The following is a 17831-nucleotide window of genomic DNA, read 5'->3' on the forward strand; positions in this document are numbered from 1 at the left end:
TCAAATAGATTGGATTTTTTGTAATCTTAAATTTTTTGATATTTTAATCCAAAAGCTTGTTGGTCAAGTAAAAATATATAAGTTGAATACATCCAAATATTTATTAATAGATGTAAGAACTTTCATGTATTATAGAAAAGAAGGATTATCTTTTATACATATGCCATATCCATTTCTAATAGTAGAAAGATATTAAATAGTATTTTTAACGAATATTAAGATTTCAATGATATATTTGAAAAGAAAAATATAAATATTCTTCTAAAACATTGACCTTCTGATTGTTTAGTTGATCTTCAAAAAAGAGCTCAATCGTCATTTGGACCAATCTATAGCTTATTGCAAAATGAATTGGCTATACTAAAAAAAATATATTGATGAGAACTTGGCTAAGAACGTCATACACTATTCAAAATTTCTAGTATGAGTTTTTATCTTATTTGTAAAAAAAGATCAATTTCTAGAAATGTGTATAGACTATAGAGGATTTAATAAGATCACCATCAAAAATAGATATCTCCTACCATTGATTTCAGGACTTCTTGACCAATCCTATCAAGCAAAGATCTATATAAAGATAGATCTACAAAGAACATACAACTTAGTCCACATCAAAGAAGGAAATGAATAAAAGACTACTTTTTAAACTAAGTATGGATATTATAAATTTAATATCATGCCTTTAAAATTCACAAATACACTAGCTACTTTTAAACATCTCATGAATACTATTTTTTGTAAATTTTTTGATGATTTTATTATCTATTATTAAGATAATATTTTAATATATTTTAAAAATATAAAAAATATGAACTTTATATTTTTTATATATTAAAAAAAATTAAAGATGTAGGATTATATATCAAGATAAAATAAAAAAAAAATAAAAATAAAAATAAAAAAAAATGTGTATTCCATATCATTCAAGTTGACTTCTTATAGTATATCATTTACAGTGAAGGTCTAATGATAGATCCAAAGAAGGTCTAGACTATCATAGATTAGAAGATTTCAAAAATAATCAGATATGTACAATATTTTTTGAGATTTGTCAATTATTACCAAATTTTTTATCAAGTTTTTTTTTGAAATTAAGGCTTTTCTTATATGTTTGATGTACAAAGACAAACTTGAGTGGAACAAAGAAACTAAAGTATCTTTTGAAAGCTTGAAGATATCATTTATTTATACATCAATTTTATATTGTTTCAATTTTTTCAAGACATTATTTATGAAAATAAACACATCAAACTTTGTTATAAGTGTTGTTTTGTCACAAATAGAAATAGATGATAAGCTCCACTTGATAGCTTTTCATTCTAAGAGATTTTTACGAATTAAAATTAATTATGAAATCTATGACAAAGAGCTTCTTGTAATTGTGGTTTCATTTCAAAAATGGTATTATTATTCAAAAGACACATTCAATCCAATCACCATATATACAAATCACAAAAATATCAAATACTTCATGTTAGTATGTATTTTGAATTGATGCCAAGTATCATAGCAAGATGTTTTTATCAAGTTTTGATTTCAAGATAACTTATCAACTTGAAAAATAACAAGGTTTGTCACACCTTTTTTTTAGATATTTTCAACTTGTACCAAAAGAAGAATAATTTGTTTAATTTTTATAATATTTTTAACTTCAAGTTCAAAAATATTCTACTCTATTTTAAAGAATAATTATATATTTCAAAAGATAAATCATGATTACATATTTTTCAAGCTCGTTATGACTTTCTAGCAACTCGATATTTTAAATACAATAAGACTTTGGAATTGATATCAAAAGATTTTTGGTGGCTTCAAATGAAAAAGATAATTAAAATTTTTATACAATCATGTGATATTTATTCAAGATCAAAAACTCTTCTTTATTGACTTTATGGACTTCTTCAGCCATTATCTATTCCATGATAATCATGGTCATTTGTTTCTATGGATTTTATTACAAATCTTTCAATCTCAATTTTGTGTGATTTTATATTTGTAATAGTAGATCATTTTATTAAGATTGTATAATTTTTATAATGTACAAAATCTATTATAAGTGAAGAAATATTTAATTTTTTATTAATAATATCTATTTCTATCATGGATTACTTAAAGATATTTTATTAGATAGGGAGATTCAATTTTTATCCAAATATTGTAGAATCATTTTTTTGAGATTTTTAAAGTAGATATAAAGCTTTTTTTGACTTTTATCTTTAAACTGATGAACAAATAAAATAGAAAAATTAAATTTTGGAGTACTATTTGAGATATACCATCAATTATTATTAAGATGATTAAACAACTTTTTTGCCATTGATAGAGTTTTCATATAATAATTTTATACATTCTTCTACTCAAAAAATATCTTTCTTTACAAATTATAATTACCATCTATAACTTGATATTTTTGACTTTTCAAAAATTGTTTATCCTATAATAAAAGATTTGACAAATTATTTGTCAAAACTACATGCATCAATAAAGGGACAATTAAAGAAAGTTCAAGAACAACAAAAGAGAAATGTAGATGCCTATCACAAAGAATAACCACAATTCAACATGGGTGATAAGGTATAATTATTTTATTGCATTATCAAGACTATTTGTCTTTGTAACAAGTTAGACTATTGTAGGCTTGGATATTTTTTTATTTATAAATTAGTCAATCATGTTGCTTATCGATTCTATCTATTAGAGTCTATGAAGATCTATCATGTATTTTATACATCTCTTCTTGAATCATAGAAGGTAGTGAATATCTCAAAAGAAACAAAAAAAAAAACAAAACAAATATTATTTCTTCCTATAGAAATAGATAATGATCAAGAATTTGAGGTAGAAAGAATATTAGATTCAAGGTGGTGCCAAAATAGATTAAAATATCTTATTTATTGGTACAAATATGATATTAGTGAATGCATATAGAAGCCAACAAAGAATCTTACAAATATAATAAAGAAAGTTGGAGATTTTTATTAACAACATCCATCAAAACCAAGATAAGGAAAAATAAACCTTTGCTATAAAAAAACAATATCTAAAGAAGATATCATTCTATCTTCTATTTTTGTTTGTAATTTTTATATATTTGTAATATTAACAAGATGGAGAATCAAAAACTAATAAATTCAACTCAAGAGCTATGACTTCTTAACTTACAAGATGAGACATTATTATTGTCACAATCTTCAAGATAATGTAATCGAGATAAAGACCTTCAAGAAGAACATATTCATCTTTGAATACATGGCAAGATAAAAACGTGTTTGATATTACAACCTAAAAAGAGATTCTCATTATTTGGTGATTTTATTAGAGGTAGGAATGATTCTTAATGGTATTTCAAATGTTTTATTTAAAAAGAGTTATAAAGGCCTCAATAATAATCAAATAATAGAGTAATCTTTCTTCCTTAATATGAAATATTATAAATGGCTAAGATGACCTATCAACTATCTTCAAAGAAAACAAAGATGAAAGTATATGGCAAATATAATATGTCGCATCTTCGATTTTTTCAACATATGATGACTATTCTTCATAAAATTATTTCTAAAAGAGAGAGTAGTATTACAAACATCTATATTTATCTATAATTATCTATATAATTAAATAAAATTACATAAAAATAGTTTAATTTTATAATATCTTATAGAATAGCTTCTTAAAAAATGTATAGATGCTTCTTTGATTTTACATATATTTGTAGTTAAAAGATAGACTAGAAACTTAATCAATAAGTTAGTTATGTGATATACATATTAGTAGCTTGTAGAATAAGGTAATTATGTGGTATGCATATAAATAATTTGCCTCGCAAGTTAAATCATGTGTCTAGTAAAATCAACACATATTGGAGGTCCTATAGAATAGCACCACGTAGCTCTAAATTAAATAACGTATATATAGAGGTAAGAATAAAATATTTTTTATTATTATAAATAACTTTTTAGTCCTTTGAAAGTCCAAATTTCACCACTCAATAAAATTGATACCACACAATAGGTTTAGGAGGTGGAATGGAAGAACTCTCAATTGTGTAATTGCTAAGTTAATTTAAATCTTGATATTTGGAGTCTAATTAACTTTAAGCCCCCCAAGCAATATTTATTAATATTAATAAAAATATTTAATGAAATTTACTATGGTCTTTCAAGGCTATTTGCATGATTTTTATTTAAATCTTAATGTTTTATTCAAGATCATTTATATGTTTCTTATTTAATTACAAAATTTTGTGTGATTATAAAATTATAATGAATTAGAGTAAATAAATAATTAATTAGTTTCAACTTATAAATTATTAATTCTTAAATAATTTATGGTAAAATTTATTTATTTATTTATTACCATTAATCCATATTAAAAGTAAAATCTCAAAGATTAAATTAAAAGTAAAAGAAAAAAGGTTAAAGGTTAAAAATCAAAGTGGAATATAGAAGCTACAAGTTACTGAAAGAATAAAAACAAAATGGAACTAAAGAGAGATAAAAGCGAAGATACCTTGATACCTCCTAAGAATTATGGACAGAAAACCCCTTTCGACTCCAAAGTTTGCCAAAAATTTTAATTATCTCCAAAATAAATAATTTTTATTTTTTTGCAAGGTTAACTTAAATATGCTTCTGCTCCAATGATTTTCAATTCAATCTAGTGATAAAATCGCGAGAAATACTCCTTCAAAGTTGAGTGACCAAGACTGCCATGGCAGCCAACCTCCCTCTACTTAGAAATTCACCAAAAATTCAATTTGTCTTCAAATTCAATGAAATTTGATCTATTAGAAGCCTAGCTTAAATTTGCACTTATTCCATATATTTATGATAATCCAATTAAAAGGAACTGAGAAGTGTCTTTTCAAAAGTAGTTAATCTAAACTACCAAGGCAGCCGACCCCCTCGCATTCAAAATTTCTCCAAAAATTCGTCCTTACTCCGAATCAAGCGAGCCTTATCTTATTAGAAAGCTAATATCAAAATCTAAAATAAAAAAAATTCACATTGAACCAAAAAAATTTGAATGATTCATTAAGGGAAATCCAAGGCTCTTAGAACCCTTGGAGTATTTGGGAGGCCGAGGAAGCTATCTACAACAATGAAGTATGTTTTAAAATCCAACGACCATAATTTAATACTCAAGATCCATGCACACACACCTACAAGATTCACAATGAGATTTAAAATCAAAAATAAAATTAAGATTAGGATTTAAGGCCAAAATTTGGTATAGCTTACTCATTTATGAAAAGAGAGAGAAAGAGAGAGAGAGAGAGAGGGCTTAGAAAACCAAGCCATTCTTATACAATTGAGTGGTGGCTTGTAGAAGGTCGGCCACACATCCACCCTTGATTTCTAAGATCCTTAATGTAGATCTATGGCCTTCATTCATCCAAGAGCTAATTTTATCAATAAAGTTGATGGCTCTTGTAAGTGGTCAAAAAAGTATTTTTTGGTAATTCTAACTTCACCATTGTATTCAAAACATCTTATTACATTAAGATCAATTGCTCACATGCTTCAATCCATGCTCATTTACTTTTTTTTATGAAGGTTTTAACTAAAAGAATTTTGACTATTCTTGTAAATTTCTTCAAAAATGAGAATTTCATTGCTCTACTTGTATTTTGAAGGAGAGAGTGCTGAACTTGTTTTCTTCACTCCACATGGTGAATCCAATGTTGCCATTGTATTTGAACAGCTTCTATTAATTAAAAGAACTACTTTGTTGCTTGGATTTGTTGAATTTAGAGAAAATCTTCTAAACCGTTACTATTAAACTTCACTAGATCTTTTAGAAAATTATAATTCTAATTCACTCTAAATCATATGAGATGATTGTAGGTGAATTCATAGGCTCTTAGTCAATCTTCATATTAATGATGAATGACCTCTAAATTATTAAAATTAACTAAATTGCTACTCTAATTTTTTAATTCTTATCACATTGATCCTAATTAGCTTAATTCAAGGAATTAAGCTATGATATATATCATCAAAGGTTACAATCCTAAAAATTCTATAAAACTAAATTTTACTTTTATAAATCCTAATTTAATATGTTTAATTATTATAAAATAAGGAAATAACAAAATTTTAAAATTTGGAGTATAATTGAAAGCTCACATGTGGCACACCATCTATGGGATATTTGTTGTACAAATAGAATGAATCCTTGAATCTCTTATTAATAAAGCTAGTATCTTGTCCAAACATACAAAGACAAATCAAATCTTATCGATTAACTACTTATAAAAATTGCTATATTACTCTGTTGTTCCCTCTAAAAAAAACTTGTTTGGACCTATAGATAATAATTATATAAATCCAACCTTCTTGTTTAATCAAAATTGATTTAGACTATAAGAAAAATAAAATAGAAGAAGATAATCATTTATATAGTCATAAAGTCCAAGGCCAATACATTTGATTGGATGCAAATCTATTATTAGTTTGGTAGTTAATACCATGGCTACTTTATCTTTTATAGGGCCATAGTATTTTCTTGATTAAAGAAGCTTAGGTTCATGTCAAGGACAAAGACTCAATGAAGAAAAATATACACAAAAAGGCTATCTCCATATAATAAGTCAAAATATAAACAAGTAGGTATATTAAAAGGAAACTGGAATGGCTATTGCCACAAGACAAGAAGCTAAAGACTCTTGAACCTGGACTAGAAGCAAGAAAGGAGTTGATAAGAGTGAAGAAGGCTTCACTCTTGTCTCTATATATACTATCTAACTAGGGGCTACGTGGCGACGTTCTATAGGACCTCCAATATGTGTTGACTTTGTAGGATACATGCCTTGACTTACAAGGCAAGTTTTTCTACATGTGGGCCACATAATTAGCTTGATCTTCAAGCTAACAACATGTGTGGCACATGGCCAACTTGTTGACCACGTTTCTAATCCAAAAAGTCAATTAAAGACACCTATGAAGTCAAAGCAGCGTCTAGAAAGTTTCTAGGAAGCTTTTATATTAAATATTATAGAATTAACTTACTTTTATCTACTTTTACTTACTTCTATCTATTTCTATATGTAATTATTAGCTTACATGATTATGGCCGTGACATTACTCCCCCTTCTAGAGACGAGTTCCATGAGGAGCGGTCATCATATGTTGAGGAAATCTATGATGCGACGAATTGTATTCGCCACATACTCTGATCTCTGTTCTCTTCGAAGATGATTGATAGGGCCTCTCAACCATCGGTAGTGTCCCATACCAGGGCGGAAAGACCACCCAGTTATTTGATCATTGTTGAGGCCTTCGTAACTTCCTTCGAATAGAATATTTGGAACACCATCAGGAGTTGTTTCTACCTCTAGCAAAATCACCAAACATCGGGAGTCCCTTCCCAAATCATGATACCAAACGCGTTGTATCTCACCATCTATTCGAGAAAGAACATGTCGTTCTTAAAGATCTTCATCTCGATTGTGTCATCTTGAAGGTTGTGACAATCGTAATGTCTCGTCCGGCAGGTCAACAAACGAAGGTTCTTGAATTGAATCCGCTGGTTGTTGGCTCTCCATCTAATTAGCGTCACAAATGCAAAGAAGTTACAAACAAGGATAGAAAATTGAATGTTATCTTGCCTCAATCTTGTCTCTTTTATAAGAGAGATTTTCATCTTGGTTTTGATGGATATCGTTGATGAAAAACTTTGACTTTAGCTCATGCATTTGCTAGATTCCTGGATGGCTCCCATGTGCGTTCACTAATATCATATCCGCGCCAATGAACAAGATATTCTAGCTTATTTCGGTGCCGCCTAGAGTCTAATATCTCTTCCACCTCAAATTTTTCATAATTATCTACTTCTATAGGAGGCGATGGCATTTGTCTTCTTCCTTGTATATCCACTGTCTTATATGGTTCAAGAAGAGACACGTGAAATACAAGATGGATCTTCATTGACTCCGGTAGATGTAACCGATATGCAACTGGGTTGATCTGTTCAGAAACAGAAAAGGGGCCAAGCCTACGATAGTCCAACTTGTCACAAGGTCGAGTAGTCTTGATATTGCGACGAAGTAGCCATACCTTATCACCCACGTTGAGTTCTGGTTGCTCCTTACGATATAGATCCGCATTTATTTTTTGTCGTTCTTGAGCTTCCTTCAATTGCATCTTCATTATTACATGTAACTCTGACAACCGATTTGCCATATCTTCTGCTGCAGGATTATCAACTTTTGAAAAATCAAAAGTATCAAGTCGTGGATGATAGCCATAATTGGCAAAGAAAGGTGTTTGTTGCGTGGAAGAATGTACCGTATTATTATAAGCAAACTCTGCCAATGGCAGAAGGGTTGTCCAATCATCTTGTTGGTAGTTGATAGTACACCTTAAATATTGCTCCAAGACTTGGTTTACGCGCTCTGTTTGTCCATCAGTTTGAGGATGGAAAGTCGAAGATAGTTTTATGTCTACTTTTAAAATCTTGAAAAGGGTCCTCCAAAATCTTGACACAAATTGAGTTCCCCTATCCGATATGATATCTTTAGGTAATCCATGATAGCGATAGATATTATCAATGAAAAGCTTAGCTATTTCTTCACCTGTGATAGATTTTGTACATGGCACAAAATGTGCCATCTTAGTGAAACGATCTACTATCACAAATATAGAATCATAAGATCTTGAGCTTGGAAGATCAGTGATGAAATCCATAGAAACAGAAGACCATGGTTGTTCTGGTATAAGTAAGGTCGATGACGAGGAATTTTTGATCTTGAACAAATATCACATGATTGTACAAAGACTTTGACTGACTTCCACATTTGTGGCCACCAAAAATCTCTTGATATGAGTTCCAAAGTCTTATTATATCCAAAGTGCCCTGCTGCTGGAAAGTCATGACGTGCTTGAAGAACACGTAAACGTGCTTCTTCTTCTGGAACATATAGGCGTCCTTCAAAATATGATAGATTATTCTTGAACTCGAACTTAGAAGGATCATGAGACTTCGAAGAATTATTCTCGATATCATGAACAAGAGGGTCTGAGGACATACTGGACTGGATTTGCTTGAAAAAAGTTGAATCAATAGTCAATGTTGATTTCATTGCTCGGAGATGAAATTGCTTTGGTTTCAAGAGGACCGTTCTTTGTTGCTCAAAAGTTGCATCTCCTTCTTTTGGTGCAAAATAAGAACGTCTAGATAGGGCATCGGACAAACCTTGTTGTTTTCTTGGCCGATAAGTGATAATGAATTCAAATCTTGACAAAGACATACTCCAACGAGCTTGACGACGATTCAATACGCGTGCTGACATGAAATACTCGAGGTTCTTGTGATCTGTATATACAGTGACTGGACTAGAAGTGCCTTCTAGATAAAGACACCATTCTTGAAAGGAATCCACGATCGCAAGAAGTTCTTTATCGTGGATCTCATAATTGATCTCGACTGCTGAAAATTTTCTTGAATGAAAAGCTATCGGATGAAGTTTGTCATCTGATCCCATTTGTGATAAAACTGCACCCAAGGCAAAATCTGATGCATCTGTTTCCATAAAAAATGCCTTGAAAAAGTCAACACGATATAAGACTGGTGCAGAGACAAACAATGTCTTTAAGGCTTCAAATGCTGCTTCCGCTTCTTGATTCCATTGGAATTTATCTTTACTAGTCAAGCGTGTAAGTGGAGCTGTAACTCGTGAGAAATCTTTGATGAAGATCCGATAGTAATTGGCAAATCCCAAGAAACATTGGACATCTCTTACTGTCATTGGAATCTTCCAATCCATGATTGTTTGAACTTTCTTAGAATCCATCATGAGACCATCATTTGAAATGATGTATCCTAAAAAGTCAACTTGAGTAGTGTGAAATACACACTTTTCCATCTTGGCATATAATCCTGCATCTCTAAGTTTTTGTAATACTTGACGAACATGTATTTCATGTTCTTCGACATTCTTAGAATAGATCAGGATATTGTCTAGATAGCAGACGACAAAATTGTCTAAGAATTCACGAAATACATCATTCATGAGATGTTGAAAAGCAGCTGGTGCATTCGTGAGTCCAAAGGGCATGACATTATATTCGAAATGTCCATACCTGGTTCGAAACGTAGTCTTCCATTCATCTCCTTCTTTGATCCATACTAGATTATATGCTCCTCTTAGATCTATTTTTGTATAGATCTTAGCTTGATTCAACTGGTCAAGGAGTGCTGATATCAAAGGTAATGGTTACCTGCTCTTGATTGTGATCTTTTTGAGACCTTGATAATCAACACACATTCGTAAAGATCCATCTTTTTTCTTTACGAATAGAATTGGAGCTCCTACTAGAGATTTTGAATGGCGTATGAAATTCTTTGCTAAATTCTCGTCAATATATGTCTTGAGTTCAGCCATCTCATCTTGCGATAAACTGTGAATTGGTCCAAATGGTGGCTGAGTTCCTTCCTTGAGGTCGATTGAACAATCATATGGACGATGCTCAGGAAGAATATCTGCATTCTTTTTCTCAAAAACGTCTTGATACTCCTGATATTGATTTGGAATGTCACTTGAAGTCTTTACGTTTTCAGAAATAGGTGCAGCATAAATAGCAAAAGTTGATCCTTCTATTGCTGCGTGTATAAATACTTTTGCACCTATCAGTACGGATTTTACTATACTAGACTTATAATTTTTTACTTGGTTGGTAGAACTATTAATAACGCTCTGGGAAAAGTCAAGTTTACGCAAATTCCAATCTATTCGAGGATTATATTTTTTTAGCCAGGATAAACCTAAAATAACTGGATTGGACGGGGATTTAATTATGTTAAAAGCTATGTAGCTATCATGACCGTCTATTGTTACTTTTATAGGATGAGTTTCATGAGTGACATCTCCAGAAGACAAGGGACGACCATCTATGACTTCTACATGTACTGGTTTAGGTTTCTGTACAAAAAGTATTTTACGACTTTTAACAAATTGTTCATCTAAAAAACATGCTGAGGCTCCCGAATCTAATAAAGTAGAGGCTTTGTAATTCTTAGGTCCTAAATATAAGTCTATTATAAAACAAGGAGAGGATTCTGAGGAGAGGATAGGACCTTCATTAGGAATTGTACAAGGTTCCAGCTGCATGGTCCCTATTGTAGCTGGACGAATCCGTTTTCCGACATGTTGTTTTCTTTGACCGTCGTACCCCTCATTTTATAGTTGTGTCGATTCTTTGGACAATGTTGAGCAGTGTGCTTAGGTTCTCCGCAATATAAACATAATCCTTCTTGACGACGATGAATCTTTTCTTGCTCAGTTAGGGGTTTAAAACGTACCGCGTCAATTTGCATGTCTTCTACTTCCGAATGTATGTTTGGCAAAGATGTTGATGTTGCCATTGAGTAATAACGTTGAGGTTCCCGTGAATGATTCTCGGATCGAAATTTGAAAAGTTGATTATCACATTTTACCGCAAAATCGATTGCTTGACTCAAAGTTTGAGGATCAGGTAAGTTGAGCATCAATTTCTTTACTTCGTATTGCAATCCATAAAGAAATTGACTGATGAGTGCAGCATCATCCCACTTGATGTCAATTACAAGTTGTTGAAATTGTGAAGCATACACTGTTACTGAGTGATTTCCTTGTCAGAGAATTTGGATCTTATTTGTTGCAACACGAGTTGCATTGTGTTCACCATACATAGATCGAAACTCCGCCAAAAAAGCTTCCAAATTGTCCAATATTGGATTTCGTTGTTCAAGAAAAGACGAAAATCACGATAATACAGAACCAGAAAGTAGAGTGCCAATAAACCTAACTTGTGATCCTGGAGTTGGATAGCTTTGCGGTTGAAGTTCAATTGCCAATTGTACTTGACTGATGAACCCTCGAAACTTAGATCTTATACCATCAAATTTCTCGGGTAAGGCAATTCTTGGTTCTCTAGTGCTTACAGGGTGTTGTACAATTGGAGAAGGAACGTGATTTGTTGTAGATGTTGAAGCAGCTCCGATCATCTCTATATCCCCACTTTCTGCTATTCTTGTTCTTTCATGTGTTGGTGAATTGAGTTGATGCATCGCAAGCATTAACTCTCTCATTTGCTCTTGCATTTGTGCCATTGCACTCTTCATTTCAACAAGCTCTGCCATAATGACACTAAGAAGAAAAATTTGTTTGATACTGCTCAAGACAAAAGAAAAGAAAGACTTGATAACAAATAAGATACTAAGAACAATATCAATTTAGAAGTGGATAATCCGCAAACTTTTAATACGCTTATGTCTTGTCAAGAGAAAGGGGTAATCCACTCTCATTCAAGAAAAACAAAGCTCTGATATTGTAAGTGTACTCTTGTCAATCTGTCAAGGACAAAGACTCGATGAGGGAAAATATATACAAAAAGGCTATCTTGATATAATAAGTCAAAATATAAACAAGTAGGTATATTAAAAAGAAACTGGAATGGCTATTGCCATAAGACAAGAAGCTTAAGACTCTTGAACCTGGACTAGAAGCAAGAAAGGAGTTGATAAGAGTGAAGAAGCCTTCACTCTTGTCTCTATATACACTATCTAACTAGGGGCTACGTGGCGACGTTCTATAGGACCTCCAATATGTGTTGACTTTGTAGGACACATGCCTTGACTTACAAGGCAAGTTTTTCTACGTGTGGGCCACATAGTTAGCTTGATCTTCAAGCTAACAACATGTGTGGCACATGGCCAACTTGTTGACCACGTTTCTAATCCAAAAAGTCAATTAAAGACACCTATGAAGTCAAAGCAGCATCTAGGAAGTTTCTAGAAAGCTTCTATATTAAATATTATAGAATTAACTTACTTTTATCTACTTTTACTTACTTCTACCTATTCCTGTATGTAATTTTTAGCTTACATGATTATGGCCATGACAGTTCAATATAAATTCTTAATTGATTTGAATTAGGACCAAATGTAAAGATAGACTTCTTAGCAAGCTAATCAACTACTCCACCCTACTTTTGTAAGAACCTACATCCAAGTAAAAGAAAATATGCACCTTCTTTATCTTTCAAAGGAACCACTTCAAATTTTAAGTTCTAATCTACACCTCCAACTTGCACTCTAAGATCTCTAATTTAGCCCCATTAATTTGCATAAAACTTGATCTATTGTAGAAATTGTATATTTGGATGAGTTTGTAATTTGAAGCCTTAAATTTTTCATTGTAGATAATGGCATAATGTTCACATTGCTTCCATCATCTAGTATAGTATGTAAAATAATTTTATCTACAACTTATTCTACAATAAGCTATAGATTGGTCTAAATGACAATTGAGTTTTTTCTTGAAGATCCATTAAACAATCATATGTACAATGCTTTAGGAGAATATTTGCATCCTTCTTCTCAAAAATATCTTAGTAAACTTGATAAACTTAGTACTAGCTCAAAATGCCACTTGAAGTCTTTTTCCCATCAAAAATAAGTATAGCATACATAAAAAAAAAAATGACCTTTTTTTTACAACATATATGAAAACTCTTACATCTAGCAATAAGGATTTGATTGCTTGGATTTATAAACTTCTACTTGATGAATAAAATTTTGGGTTAAATTACAAAAAAAAATAAGATTACAACAACTTCTATTTGAAGGTTATATTTTTGTAGCCATGATAATTCTAAAATAATTGGATTGAATGGAAATTTAATCATATTAAAAAATTACTAATTTATTATGATCTTTAGTTGCTACATCTAAAAGAATAGTTTTATAGGTAACATCTCTAAAGGAAAACAAATAACCATCTATGACTTCTACATGCATGGAATTATTTTTCTTAATTAAAGTTATTTCTTATTTTTTAGCATAGTCTTTGTTTATAAAAACATGTAAAAGCTTTGGTGTCATAGAGAGAGAGTTTTCTTTAGGAAAATATAAGATTTTTGGTTGCAACTAAATATGGTCAAACATTTCTTTTTATTCAAATTAACTTATATAATTTATTCAAATCAATCTTATTGGTTCAGATTTCCCTATTATTTGCACCTTATTAATCTGGATTTAATTCATAGTTAATTAAATTAGTTAATAATTTTTTATATTATTTTTAATTTTTTATATGAATTCTATTGTTTATTTTTATTTTAAATACTATTTTATAACAAAATATAGAGTGATAGAAAACATAATAAAAAAAATGTGAATAAAAATAACTTTCTTTACTTACATGCAATAAAACTTATCTTGAATTATATCTCCTATGTCTCTAAAATCTTTAGTTCAAATATTATTTACTATTACATCAGCAATTAGAGTTATCTTAGTAATAAAAAAATCAATTAAAAAAATAAATAAATAACCTAATATTATTTTAATTAAATTAATGTTACTACCTTACAAAAGCAACAGTAAGATCAACAAAAAAAATTAATAACTGAAATATTTTATCAAAGTTTATTTATAGTAATTTTGTTTTAAATTTATAATTATTATATTGAATATATTTCACAAAATAATGCACAAAGACATAGAAAGAAACTTATCAAGATTCTAAAGAAAATAATTACTAAAAAATATTGCAATTCTTTCTTTGATTAGATTTTCTAAAACAAAAATACCTCATCTAAATAGAGATCAATATCTAAGCGACAAAAAGAAAGAGAGAAGAAGTTGCACTCAACCCAATGAAGGTACCTCTTATATAATTCCAATAAAGTTGATCCAATTCAGTACAGGTTGGTGTGGTTTGCACAAAAAAGAGTAAATAAGGTATATATATATATATATATATATATATATAATATTAACATTATATTTTATTGGTTTTTATTTATTAAAAATTTATAAATACATATAATATATTTTTATAGTTTTATTGGATTTTTTTGATTATATTAACTAATATTACTTATGTATAATATTAATACTTAAGTTAATTAATAAGAGCAATAAAATTGAATAGAATTAAATTACATTTGGTTTTGAATAGTAATAGATTGGTTTAGTAATCAAAAATTAATAGATTTTATGTATATATTATATGATTACTTAAGATTGTTGCAAAGAATATTATACTATTCTTTAAAGAATTGTATGTTAGTTTCTCTACAAAATAATATAATACAAGTAGTGTTAGTTATTTAATGAAACTTTTGTTCTTGTTAAAAAAATCATAAATTTTAGATTTTCTTTTTTTAATAATTTTCATAGTCAATGACCTATAATTTATGTTGTCTTAAAGACTTACATAGTGTTATAAGAATTATTATTGAAAAAATAATTATCATAATTTCTTGTAATTATATGGTAAAACAAAGTATATTTTAATTTAAGTTCTAGAATTGATAGCCAAATCTTATTTATCAGAAATTATAAATAAAAAAATGTCTATTATTTTTAATAAATAATGAAATCATTTTAAAGATAATTCATTTTTAATGATTAAAATTCTAACTTTTTTGCAAAAAAAATCATAAATTACTCAAACAAAAATACAGTCTTTGATATTTATATCTATTTACAAATTTGATAAAACTTGTCATTGTACAACTATAGAATACAAAGAAATATATGCATGTAGTACTATAAAAAAATAAATGATGTGCTTTGTACAATATACTCTTGCATGATCATTATATAATCACATTGGAACAATAAAAATGATATTAACATATTCATAGATAAGAAATTCTAATGATTATGATATAATATTTTTTGTTTAATATAATAATACGTATAAATAAAATATAGATTATTTTTATAAAACTAAGCTCTTATATACCATAATAATCTTTTATAAACATAAAAAATATGAGATTATTTATTTATAAAATTATAAATAATTGAAAAAATTACAAAAATATGACTATAAATTATTTTTTTGAATAGTAAATTATTATTTATTATTATACACACACACACACATATATATATATATATATATATATATAAAGAGAAAGAGAGAGGAAAATGATAAAGTGACCTAAATTTTTACTAAATCAATCAACATGCCTTCTTCCCAATCCCACCTCCATTCCTAGCAACGGTTGGGAATGGAGAACGGCAAAGAATAGGGATGGGGGCTCCAAAAGTGCAATCATGCTTAACAAAGAGTGGATTGCTTTAGTAAAAATTTGGATTGCTTTAGTAAAAATTTGGATTGCTTTATCATTCCCCTATGTATAATACATATAATATTTAATTTTATTTTAAAAAGATGTATTTAAATAAGGATTAATATAAAACTTTATCTAATATAATCTATTAATTATAAGCTTATATGCTGATAATTCACAAATACTGGTCAATTATAATATAAATATTTATTTATTTATTTATTTATATCTATGAATATATATATATATATATATATATAAACTAAATTACTTATCAAATTTAAATTATAATTTAAATTATAAAAATTAATTTACCTATTTCTTAATCTATTTATTTTTTAAAAAAATTAATCAATATATAACAAAGTTAGAAACATTAATAAGTAAAATAAATTTAAATTTATATATATATATATATATATATATATATATATATATAAATAATTTTTTATTCTATATTTGATTAGTTATACACAATCACCAATTTATTCTAGACAATTAAACCATTTATTAGTTTAATGATTTTTATCTGGAATAAATTTGAAATAAATAGTTATACAAAGACATAATTCACCCTATTATATTTTACATATATTTATTTTTACAAAAACATGATGTTAAATTTTTTATAGTGTTATTATTATAAAAACAAAATAAATAGAAAATAAAAAGCTGTTACAAATATTAATAAAAAAATTTATTTAAATAAAATTTAATAGATCAAATTGATACTACTATTTATGAAATTTACTTAAAACAATTTGTAAGAAAGTTTTATTTTTTTAATTAATTATTAAATAAAGTAATATAAAAAATGTAATTAATTTTACATTATTTTCATTATTTTTAATATGTTTAGATGTATATATATATATATATATATATATATCAAAACATGTATATGTGTGTGTGTATATTATAGAATAAATTTTAAAATAAATTATTTTTATAAAAGTAAGAATACAAATTATTAGGTTTAAATAACAGTTAATTAGCTCTTGATCTATTATAAAAATATTTTTAACGTTGATTAAAAAAAACTAACTTTTTTATTATTTTTTATTTAAATTATGTAAAAAAATATAAAATAATTATATTTGATAGAATTTTAGTACTTTAAAAAAACAAACTAAGGTTTTTGATATCTTTATACAAATTTAATGCATCTAATTTTATATATATATATCATTGTAGTGTTAACTTGTATAAATTGTTTACTATTTCAAAAAAATCCCATCACTTTAGTGAAAAATGTTTTATTACAATTTTAATTTTTTAAATTATTTTACTACTATTACGAATAATCATATTATAATAATATTAAATTTAATAATATCTGGAATGTTATTATTTTGCATTGAAAAATCAAGTCTTTAGTGTCATATCATCTGAATATTAATTTTTTATCAAAGTAGATGTCAATTTGTTTTTATCTTGGAGGTTTACAAGATCTATTTTGTTTTGTTCTTTTTAAGATGTTTTATTCTTATTAGGTCATTTTTGGCAGGTAAGCTCCTACCTATTTATTATTAATAATAGTTGTAACAAAACTTAGTAAATTAATATAAAATAATAAAATAATAATAAAAAATCACTTTTAAGTTTGAATTAGATATCAGCTCAATTGATTTTGAAACCCAAAAAGAATTATACACAATATATTGGTGTATAAAGACAATTATCAGGATTTACAAAATTTACAAATGAGTCATAAAAATTATATTAAAAAATCGTATTGAGAAGGGTGATATGATAAAGAAGAAA

Source organism: Physcomitrium patens, chromosome 15 (genome assembly GCF_059467195.1).
Source record: "Physcomitrium patens ecotype Gransden chromosome 15, ASM5946719v1, whole genome shotgun sequence".
NCBI lineage: Eukaryota > Viridiplantae > Streptophyta > Bryopsida > Funariales > Funariaceae > Physcomitrium > Physcomitrium patens.